This window comes from Sphaerodactylus townsendi, linkage group LG15 (assembly GCF_021028975.2).
Source record: "Sphaerodactylus townsendi isolate TG3544 linkage group LG15, MPM_Stown_v2.3, whole genome shotgun sequence".
Taxonomy (NCBI): Eukaryota; Metazoa; Chordata; class Lepidosauria; order Squamata; family Sphaerodactylidae; genus Sphaerodactylus; species Sphaerodactylus townsendi.
The window spans coordinates 17,875,187-17,881,992 of NC_059439.1; the positions used below are offsets into that span (position 1 = coordinate 17,875,187).

The window sequence follows — 6,806 nt, forward strand, 5'->3', positions numbered from 1 at the left end:
AGATCAGAGGGATAGCCAGATGGGGAGCAGAGAAATGCATAGGTCTGAAACTCGTGCATGTTGCCATTGGCATGCTAGAGAAACCCCACCCATCTCCCATCAAAGGACAATCAAGACCATGCCTCATTTTAAGTTGCCTTGACCCGCCACAACTGTATAACATCTAGTCCACATGTACCCAGGGAACGGGATAAAAGTGGGGTCAGCAGTGGTGTAGCGGTAGTGTGTGCTTCCGCAGCGGAAAAAAGTCCCAAAAGGCTATGAGCAGGCAGGCAAGAAGTGAGATGGGATGGGAGGAGGCGGGCGGGCAGGCCTAGCTTGGCAATTGGGGTGTTCAGAAAGGGGGGGATGTGGATGATGTTGCTAGGCCTGGCGGGAGAATGGAGGCTTGGTGTTTGGGTCAGGGTGAGGGAAATGGGGAGGCTGTTGATGAGCCCAGATTGGGGCTTCAGCCAGGGCGAGGTTGGGGGATAATGGGGAGGGTGTTCAGCCAACTCAGCTTGGGGTTTGGGGGGGGGGGAGGGAATGAAGAAGAAGAGTTTGGATTTATTTTCCACCTTTCTCTCCTGTAAGGAGACTCGAGGTGGCCTGCAAGCTCCTTTCCCCTCCCCTCCCCACAACAGACACCTGGTGAGGTAGGTGAGGCTGAGAGAGTTCAGAGAGAACTGTGACTAGCCCAGGGTCACCCAGCAGGAATGTAGGAGCGCAGAAACACACCTGGTTCACCACATAAGTCTCTGCCACTCAGGTGGAGGAGTGCAGAATCAAACCCGGTTCTCCATATTAGAATCCACCTGCTCTTAGCCACTACATCACGCTGGCTGCTGATAGGCCCAGCTTGGTAGTTGGACTTGGGGGCACTAGGACTCAACAGGAACATCCTACAAGGAAGGAGGTCCAGGAAAAAGCAGTAGATGAATTCAAAAATCTCCTGAGATCTTTTGGTGAGAAATGGTAGAGCTGCAAGCGCTTCTGAGCGCAAAAATCAGCCCAGCACTTTTCCAGCATCTGTGAGTTCAGAAGGACAGTTTGGATTTATACCCTGCTTTTCTCTCCTGTAAGGAGACTCAAGGCAGGTTACAAACTCCTTTCCCTTCCTTTCCCCGCAACAGCAAACTTGTGAGGTAGATGAGGCTGAGAGTTCAGACAGAAGGCTTCATGTCTAGGAGTGAGGAAACAAATCCAGTTCACCAGATAAGAGTCCACCGCTCATATGGAGGGGAATCCAACCCAGGTCTCCAGATTAGCATTCCATGCTCTTCACCACTCTACCACGCTGGCTCTCCAGAAGTAAAGATACTCTTGAGGCATGCACTGCTCCCACACGAGGTGACAACTTGCTGCCTGCGGGGAAGGTACGAGCTTCTGTCTTAAAGTATGCAACAGTTATTGCCCATGCCTTTAGGAAAACATCAAATTGACGTAGAAAAGCAGGCACATTTTCTGGGAAATGCATGTCAAACTATCAGGAACTATCAAACTATTCAGGAAGCAAACTGACACGGAAACAGCATACACCTAACCCAGTGATGGCGAACCTTTTCGAGACCGAGTGCCCAAATTGCAACCCAGAACCCACTGATTTATCGCAAAGTGCCAACACGGCAATTTAACCTGAATACTGAGGTTTTAGTTTAGAAAAAACGGTTGGCTCCGAGATGTGTGTTACTCGGGAGTGAGCTTGGCGGTAGTCGGTGGCTTTGCTTTGAAGCAACCGTGCAACTCTTCCAATGGGTGAATCATGACCCTAGGAGGGTTTACTCAGAAGCAAGCCCCATTGTGCCAGCAACCGAGCTTACTCCCAGGTAAAGGATTGCGCTTTAGTACTTTGCATGAAAATCAGTGGGGTTTAACAGCGCTTAACAGGGTTACCTACACTGCTTCCCCAAAATTAGGCCACAGGTTTAATGCTAATAATCGAGCCCAGTGGCCCAGGCCAGCCTAGATGTGGGGGGGGGGGACTCTGTTTGTGCGTGCCCACTGAGAGGGCTCTGAGTGCCACCTCTGGCACCCGTGCCATGGGTTCGCCATCACTGACCTAACCATTCAAGCATGGTCTTCTAGAGACTCTGATTGAAATTAACCAGAGGCTGAAATTAACCAGAGGCAAATCCCAGCCTTCCCCCACTCCAATTTCCAATCCAAAGGGAGACAAGTTAGGGTCACCAGATCGCACCCAATTCATCAGGCATCCCTGCCTGACCCTAGAACGTGCTGGAACACGGCTCAGTGGTACAGCACCCACTTGGCATGCCGATCAGAGGTTCCAACATCTGCAGTTAAAAGGAGAAGAAGCAGATGCTATGAAATAACTTCCACCAAGTGACCCTGGAGAGCCACTGCCGGAGTAGACAACACTGTCCTTGACAGAAGGGTCCGCCCCAGCCCTTCATGCCGCGTCCCCGCTGCGGACGAAAGCAGAGCTCCCATTCCCCGTCCCATGAACGTTAGCAGCATCTGTCATTCATTACAGACAAGAGATCTCGTTTTGTTCTTCGCCCAAATCCCCCCATTCAAGCGCACCCTCCCCCCCCCCAACACACACACAAGCAACCTCCTGTTTAATATTTCTGGCAGGCGCTAGGAAATCTTGGCCAGGTCCCCACCGAGAAGCACTTTTTTTCCTTCGCTCCACGCTTCGTGCCCTTCCTATTCCGCTGCCACCCCGCCAAATCCACGGTGGCAGCGAGAGAAGCCAACCTGGCAGGTCCAAGATGAAACATTGGTATGCCAAGCCGTGAGATTTGGGGGGGGGGGGGCTTGGTGTCTTTCCCCCCACCCTCTTGCCCGCAGTTGCTCCGGCAACCAAAGATCAGTCCTCCAAGGCAGATCTGGTGGGGTAGAATTCCAAAAATACAAAAGGAGCAACAGGGGTAGGAAGGATGCTGCGATCTGCAGAAGAAACCCACTGAGAGGGCTCCAAGGAGGCAGGCTGGCGGGTGGAATGCCAAAGTCAAAGGCGAACCTTGCAGGAGGGGGAGACCGCAGTGGGCGCTCTCGCACACCAGGCAGGTCTACTTTCGAGTAAGACCGCCCTCGTTTCACCTCTCCCGGCTGCTTCTGCAAACATCCCCAACTGTCCTCTTTCGGGGAGCTCCAACAAAAAGGCTCTTGGGGGGGTGGAGGGTAACAGAGGAGGGGAGAAACCTGCCCTCGCCCCTTGCAGCTCTCCAGGAGGGTTTTGTTGCAATGACCCCCGGGAGGGAAAGGGGCAGGTTTGGGGGGCGCAAACTCCCCCTTGCCCGGAAAGTCGCCCCTCTCCCCTCGCCCCGGCACAGCCGGCGAGGCTCCTGCTCGGCTCTGTTCTGTCCCGGCTCGGCTCACACGTTCGCGGCGGAGCACTCCCTCCAGCACCCTCCCCCCCCCCCCCGGCTGGGAGAAAAAACCTTGCAAAGCTTCCCCTCATACCCCCCCCCCAAGTCTGGGAGAAGAAAAGCCTTGCAAAGTTGCCCTCCATACCTTGCCAGGCTGGGAGCAAAGCCTTGCAAAGCTGCCCCCCCCCCCCCCGCCCCATGCCCCTTCCAAGGCTGGGAGCAAAGCCTCGCAAAGTTGCCCCCCCCCCCCCGCCAGGCTGGGAGCAAAGCCTTGCAGAGCTCCATTGCAAGCAGCGGCGGCTCTCCCAACCGCCCCCCCCCCCCCTCCCCGTAGTCTCCTTTACCTGCAAGAGGCTGCGGGGTCCTGCTGGCGCCCTCCTGCCCCCCCGCTGGCCGATGCCCGCGCACAGGAGGGCCCCGCTGCAATGCCCAGGCCCGGGCCCGGCCCCAGATCGCGTCCCCCCCTCCCCGTCCGTGCTAGAGCCGCCCGCCGCAGCCCTTCATAGCCACAGCCACCGCCTCCTTTTCCTCCGCTCCTCCATCTTTGCGAGCTCGCCTCCCTCCGCTCTCCCACCGCCAAACACTAACAACAACATTCAGTGACGTCAGTCGCCGTCACGTGACAGACAGCCCCCCCCCCCCGGCTCTATAAATAGCTCCCTCCCCCGCCCAGGCGGCTGTGGGGGTGGGGGGGGAGAAGAGAAAGGGAGGAGGAGGAGAGGAGGAGGAGGAGCTTCATCGGCCGCTGCCAGGCTCCTTGTGGGCACAAACTTGGCAGAAAGTGGCAGTTCCCTCTTTTGTGCTCCCTGCAGGGTTGTTGTGTTTTTCAGGAGCGGGGGGGGGGGGAAGGATCTGACCTTGAATGTTGCTCGCACTTCGTCACCGGGCCCCTGCTGTGGAGGTGGGGTGGGGGAGAGAGAAGAGAAAGGGCGGAGGAGGAGCTTCATCGGCCTTGCCCGCTGCCAGGCTCCTTGTTGGCAGAAACTTTGCAGAGATCAGGAATGTCGAATGTCTTTTCTGCTCCTTGCGGGGTTGTTGTGTGTGTTTTTAGGGGGGGGGAAGGATCTGACCCGGAATGTTGCTTTCACGCATCACTTGGCGACGGGGACTTTGAAAAGCAACGCGGCCGTTGCTGCAGCAGCCCCTGGCTTGGAAGGCAGGGCCAGGCCGCCCTGGGTGGCGCTCCAAGCCGCTTAAGGGGAGGCGAAGCCCGCGCGGGCCACAGACTAAACACGGCTGGCTCCCCGCGCTGGAATTTGCAAACAAAAAAAACCCCAACCTGGGACGCTGCAAGGGTGAAGTGCAGGCAGCCGCTCGGGCGGACTTTTCTTTTCTTTTTTGGCTCTCTGTCAGTCCTTTTCTCATGACATGAACTATAAGCCGTTGGAAAGCTTGGCGCAGGGCGGGGGTGGAGCAAGGGACAGGGCTGGTTTTTTTTTTTTTCAGGGGAAAAATGTGCACCCAGGCGCAAAATGTGCGGGGAAATAGTGTGCTGCTCGCACACTGAGACTGTTGCATTAGAGTGAAGAAGAAGAAGAAGAAGAAGTGAGCTCCCAAAGGCACCTGGTGGGCCACTGCGAGTAGCAGAAAGCTGGACTAGATGGACTCTGGTCTGATCCAGCTGGCTTGTTCTTATGTTCTTAAGAAGAAGAAGAAGAAGAAGAGTTGGATTTATATCCCCCCTTTCTCTCCTGTAAGACGACTCAAAGGGGCTCACAAACCCTTTTCCCTTCCCCCCTCACAAAGAACACCCTGTGAGGTCAGTAGGGCTGAGAGAACTCAGAAGAACTGTGACTAGCCCAAGGTCACCCAGCTGGCCTGTGTTGGAGTGCACAAGCTTATCAAGTTCACCAGATAAGCCCCCGAAGCTCAAGTGGCAGAGCGGGGAATCGAACCCCGTTTCTCCAGATTAGAGTGCACCTGCTCTTAACCACTACACCACGCTGGCCAGATGTCCTGCTCTGAAGAGTTTCTCCTACTCGAAGGAATGGGATTCTAAGCAGCAAAGCATGCGCATGCCTGATGTGCTGCAGGAAAATGTGCAGGTGTATTGGAGGGGGACAGTATCTCCTGCCATTGTGTAGTCCGCATTTTTCTGGTTAAAAAACTGCTGATTTGAAAGTCCACCCCCTGGGATAATAAGGATTCGAACAAACCCATCCCACAGTTCCTTGCAGGATCTAATTTATGATCTGAAAACCAGCTACTTACCTAGAGTCCTGCACATCCAACAAGATTTCCTTTAAAGATAACTTTTAAAAAATAGCTCCAGGACCTAGTTCGCTTACAAAATTAGCAAAGGTGTTTCCGTATCAAAATAGCTATTGGCTATGGGATCAAGAATCAGACAGGTCGAATTACGTATGTTGTCATATACATTACCTGAGCCTCCCTACTTTGGGGCGATTTTTTCAATTAGACACAGTTACGTAAGGCTACCCCAATGGAACCTCCGGGATTTGTTTTCTTAAAGAACCAACTAGTCTAAATGAAACGGAAAAGAAAACACAAGCCTAGAGTAAACAGAGGAGATAAGAGAGCCAGTCAACAATTGAAGAAAAACAAGAGACAAAGTGGCGAAGTTTGAAGCCTTTGGTGTGCTATTGCACAAACAGTTGTGCTGTGCAACAAAGGAAATCAAAACAAAACCTTTCCTCTTCTGGTTTCACTACAGAGTTTTGTGGGGCGGGAATTCAATCTTTCCCAGCTCAGTTATGGTTTAAAAGATGGGTGAAGATGATGAAAAGAATACCCAAAACTCAGTTTTAAGAGCAAGAAAAGTATTTTTACTGTGTCGATCCATACCTACCCTTCACCTTAAAATCAAATTTGCTAGTTTGACACAAAGCTGGAATTTTCCTCTGCTCTTTGGCTTGTTGTCTCTTCCATAAATAAGGCAATAAAACTAATTCCAGCCTTCCTGGTTTCAATCCAGATAACCAGTTTCCAACATTCCTGAAGGGGACGATGTCCAAAGAGGAGCTTCCTTCAAAATAACATGATTTCACATACATCTTATTTACTAAAAAGGTGAAAATGGTGTAACAATTATTTATGATATTTGGTTTCCCTAGAATACATCCTATGCCTACCTTTCCTATTCACTATCATTTCAGAGTTCATTAAAATATTGAAAGACACATTTTAATTATCTCATTAGAGTTACCTCTCCTCTAACCTTTGACATCTTCCTTTCTGTATTTATTAACTTAATCTCTCTTAGGGGCTTTTCGCACTGACAGAGTTGTATTGGTTTCTATCTAGGTTCACCTCAGTGTATCCGCACTGCAACTGAGCTCAACGTTGTTTTGTCTCAGTTCCCCTCCCTCAAAACTGCGACATCCCTGTCACAGTTATGAACTGCACCTTTCTGCTGGAACAAGGTCGATACCGCTTTGAAGCTTCGAAGTGCGGACGCATCGAAACGACACCTCATCCGTTCAACCAATCAGGAGCCGCTTTTGTGGCATGCGCAGAACGGGAGAGTCGTGG

At 52.5% G+C, this 6,806-nt stretch overlaps 1 long non-coding RNA gene across 1 annotated transcript in view; it reads right to left on the reverse strand.

Annotated features, from left to right (window-relative positions):
- LOC125445160 overlaps positions 1-3,887 on the reverse strand; it is a 44,909-nt gene extending 41,022 nt beyond the window's left edge. Inside the window, exon 1 of the long non-coding RNA XR_007246271.1 lies at positions 3,659-3,887. This is a non-coding gene — a long non-coding RNA (uncharacterized LOC125445160). The remainder of the gene's footprint in view (positions 1-3,658) is intronic.
- Positions 3,888-6,806: the final 2,919 nt, after the last annotated feature.